At 39.3% G+C, this 3,850-nt stretch overlaps 1 protein-coding gene across 1 annotated transcript in view; it reads left to right on the top strand.

Annotated features, from left to right (window-relative positions):
- The first annotated feature begins 2,165 nt into the window (after positions 1 to 2,165).
- Positions 2,166 to 3,850, top strand: part of fhit (fragile histidine triad diadenosine triphosphatase) — a 231,665-nt gene continuing 229,980 nt past the window's right edge. Inside the window, exon 1 of the mRNA XM_008294107.1 lies at positions 2,166 to 2,247. The gene's annotated coding sequence lies outside the window, so the exon portion shown is untranslated. The remainder of the gene's footprint in view (positions 2,248 to 3,850) is intronic.

Here is a 3,850-nt window from a genome sequence, read left to right as displayed (position 1 = left end):
TTTTTCTCTCCTCTTACCCAAAATAACTGCGCAGGTTATCTTGTTCCATACAATCTTTTTTTCTTGCTGCTTATTCCAACATTTCACGCACCAAACAACTATTTCTGGTTAGCTTCAACCTCACTGACAAATACCTCAATTCTGGTTTCCGAAAAGTTCCTCGTTGTCGCCCCTTTTTGCCACAATGATGAAAGGTGAGGGGAAAAAATATCCACTTGTTTGATGAAGAGACATATTGTCACCGTATATGGTTAATTAGAGGCATTTCTGAAGGCAAATGATCCCGAAAGTCCACAAGCACTGTGGTTAAGAACAACTGAGATTCGTCAACACTGATGACTTACTGATGTGAGTACGATCCATGTACGCCTGTTTAATAAATACAGATTTTTTTGAATTGATGCACACTCTAAATTTCATTCGTAAAACTGAATCTAGAACCTTTATTATGCACTGATGATAAATGAGGCCCCTGAACTGTGATTTCATGACCTCCAGTTCCCCAGCAAAGGAATACACGGTAGAACCAAGGATAATTACACACAGACATTTTTTACCTAATACTACAAACAGACAAAAAAACAACAATGACGTAACAATCAACAAACAGTGAATAAATGAATACAAATAAACTAATTTACTGTGATCATTACTGGAAGCAGTTGGTCGAACGGTGATCAATTTAAAATCACTTTAGAACTGAGAAGCCAATTGTAGTTTCTAAATTCACACACATAGCAGAAAGAAAATGATACTTGTGTAGCCTTTGTAGGAGGGACAGGGAGGCTGCAACACTATGATCTGCTTGGTAAGCTAGTTCAGGAACGCAGAGACAGGACGACACTCTGGCATCATTGCTTTGAAAAAGTGCTTAAGTAAATATATTAAGAGTCAAACTTCATAGCTATGAAAAAATTGTCGCATTGTAAAAGTAACTTAAGAAGCCCAACTTTAAGTAAAACAGAAAAAAAAAACAAAAAAAACAAGCCCAACTTAAATTGTTTGAAAGCCTGTGTAAAAATAAGCCCTATTGAAAGAAGCCCAAGTTGCATTCCAGTGACTTTCTTTTATACAGAAACTTTTGGAGCCAAATTAAAATCAGCAGCTGAACAACCATGGCTGTGTTCATCCCACTGGGATCTTCCACAAGCACTTCAGATGTAACAGTGTTATTTTTCAATACTGGTCCTGATGACATTGTATTGCAAATTGAATCCAGGTTTGGGATCAGCACTCCGGTGATGTTTGATTGTCGTCATTGTGGGATTTAAACTGTTCAGTTAATTGTGGTATTTCTGTGTGTTAGTTGGAGAGAAAGGTCAGGAGGTCACCATGAAAAATACATGCTCCTCTTTGCCAGAGGTGCGGTTTTCCTCAGAATTTGCACTTTATGACCCTCATCAGGTTCTGGTGGTGGTAGCAGACATCCTGTTGTCTCCAGGGGAGCCGTGAGTGGTCATTTTGTATTACACATCCGATGTGCAGATGTTCCATTTAGGTGGGAATTTGGGTTATCTGTCTTCTTGAATGGTTTCTTATCAGATTTACAGCTGTAGGAAAGAGTCTCTGGATTTTCTTTGTGTTGCTTTGGAATATTCTGCTACTTTGTCCGCCACATATCAGTATGTCTGGCTAACTGTTCCATCTTTGTACCAGAAGCAAGCAACTTTTCTGCCACATTCTCAAAAACAGTCATAGATGGAGATACTCTGTCAAGCATGACACTGTAAAAGAAATCCTCTGCCAGTTGTAACAGTGTTTTGAAGGACATGTTTTTGTTAAGACATAACATAAAAAAAATTGAAAAGTTGAACACAAGTATTTGCTTGTTTGTTGATTTGTTTGTTTATACTGCATATGGATATAACTTCCCAGAATCAGCTGGCAGTTACCTTTATTCTTAATAATCGATATACACTACTGGTCAAAAGTTTTAGAACACCACACTTTTTCCAATTTTTTACTGAAAATTATTCAGTGTATTGTGTCATTGCANCTTCCTGCCAGAGGACTTCTGACACACTGGCCTCGTCCTTAAACAGTCAGTTTAACACCCTGGCTCATGACCCCTATATGTTTGATCACAGTGTAACAGAGACATCGTATTAGTCTTCTGAACCCTATTTAGACTTTTCTTGTTGTTTTTCTATTCTCTCCCCAGAACGAGTATTCCTTCTCTCCATCTGTGCTTCCATCCTACCTGTAACTGTCCACCTGTAAGGCCGTGGGAAGCTGCTGAGGTTAGAGGTAAGGGGATTTACTGCATCACACTAAAGGTTGATTACAGTTAGAATAAACAATATATGTTATGTTTACATCCTCTCTTTCGGTCCACACTGCTGCACACTCATCACTCTATCAATGCCAACAGCTTGACCATGGTCAGTGGTGCACACTTGTGCACGCACAACATTTACAGGATTGTGCAGAAGTGCTATTTAATGAATTTTAATGAGTGCTGTTTCTTGTTGTGCACTAATGAGCACACTGGAGACACAGAGATATTGGAAACCAAAGATTTTGGTGATTTGGATTTAGTGACTCTGAGTTTCTTTTGAATTCCCAAACCTTCAGTTCTTGTACAAATGGCACTGTGATCACTGGGAATGAAGGATTTGTGTTGTCAGTAATGTTGACGCTGCCACAATGTGAAAAGCTGAATAGTGTTTGTCACACAAGTAAAGGCCCTTTAGCACTGTACTCCATATTTGTGGAGGAGATGTGTGGAAGAGTTGTGCCAAAATGCATTTAACAATGAATATGATGTCTATTGCGGATGGTGGAAAGTTGCTGTGATGCTAATTACTGGCCCCTGAGGCCAAAGGGTCAGATGAGCAACTGTTGGTACTTGATGGTGTTAATTAGATGTGACCAAAAGTGTGCCAATATCACGTTTGAAGCGAGGCTTTAACGTCTGATATAAAATGCTAACTTGTTCATATCTGTAGTGTAATTAGCCTCACACAGAAGCGTCAAAAATTATAATATGTAGCGAAACTACACTTTATGATTAAAATTGCACTTTACAATCAGGGGCACCGCCAAATATGAATTCTAAAATAAATGTTAAATATTCCAGATTAAATAATAATAAATTAATCAAATCTTCTTGTCTCATCAGTCTTATTATCAAAAGTTCTGGGGCCTCGTTTATCATTAGTGTATACGCACAGATGTGTGCATAATGAGTGCGTATGAACATTCCCATGTAAAGTATGGAATTTATCAACTTGTGCATATGCTTAGGAATGTGCGTGAACATACGCACACCTCTGACCATGCGTACGCACATAATCTAGTGGTAGAATAGTGAAACTACAAATAGAAAACATTTCTGGATTTTGACCACCGGCACATTCCAGCGTGAGGTTGGAGACATATGCATCGTTTCCCAGTCATGACTGAGCAGGATCATAACCGTAACTCCCCTGGCCCCAGCCTACATCCAGTTCCCTTTCAGCCATCACCAACGAGCCCAAATCAAATGGGGACTTAACGCTGTCGCTGGATTCCCAAACATAAGTGGAGCCACAGACTGCAACCACATCGCATTCACAGCAGCATCACTAAGCAAATTTAATTATGTAAATAGGAAAGGGTTTCATTCAATCAACGTACAAATAATTAGCAATGCACATTTGTTGCCATCAAACGTTGTTGCCCGGTGGAACGCACGACTCATTCATTGAGCAGAACAGCTCTGTGGGTGCATCTCCAAGCAGGAGCTGTTGAAGATGGGTGGTTTATTGGTGACTGTTACAAAGTGTGAAAATGTTTTTGCTGAACTTTGTATGGTTATTAAAACATCTCATCTGTAGGTGATCGGGGTTATCCACTGGGTGAATGTTGG

This window comes from Stegastes partitus, unplaced genomic scaffold (assembly GCF_000690725.1).
Source record: "Stegastes partitus isolate 25-593 unplaced genomic scaffold, Stegastes_partitus-1.0.2 Scaffold943, whole genome shotgun sequence".
NCBI lineage: Eukaryota > Metazoa > Chordata > Actinopteri > Pomacentridae > Stegastes > Stegastes partitus.
This window is presented reverse-complemented; position numbering and strand designations above follow the sequence as displayed.